We start from the raw sequence: 356 nt of genomic DNA, 5'->3' as shown, positions 1-356 counted from the left end.
CATTTTAAATTTTGTCTGGAGATAACGTGAGGTATGATAGTACTGTTCTGTATTGCTAAAAGACAGATAGATAGATGAATCATTTAATTTTTTTTTTCTGGAGATAAGGTGAAGGATAATAAAGGTATTCTGTATTGTTAGATTTATTGACATGAGATAAATCGATAGATAAATATTTTTTTTATCTGAATGGAGCTTTGGTATCAGATATAGTATATATAATTAGATTATATGTACTTAGATTAAGATAAATGGGTGGTATTGGATATATTTGACGACTCGTAATGAAAGACTTAATAGTAAAAAAGATGAAAATGGTATAACGCAAAAGCATTCACGACTACAAGCTTTACGTC

General features: G+C 28.1%; 1 protein-coding gene across 1 annotated transcript in view; it reads right to left on the bottom strand.

Moving 5' to 3' along the window:
* LOC119592472 (5-hydroxytryptamine receptor 2C-like) overlaps positions 1 to 356 on the bottom strand; it is a gene marked incomplete at its 5' end in the record, with an annotated part of 40,641 nt that overhangs the window by 7,906 nt on the left and 32,379 nt on the right.

This window comes from Penaeus monodon, chromosome 30 (genome assembly GCF_015228065.2).
Source record: "Penaeus monodon isolate SGIC_2016 chromosome 30, NSTDA_Pmon_1, whole genome shotgun sequence".
NCBI classification, from domain to species: domain Eukaryota; kingdom Metazoa; phylum Arthropoda; class Malacostraca; order Decapoda; family Penaeidae; genus Penaeus; species Penaeus monodon.
The sequence above is the reverse complement of the archived record's forward strand: the minus strand, read 5'-3'. Positions and strand labels throughout refer to the sequence as shown.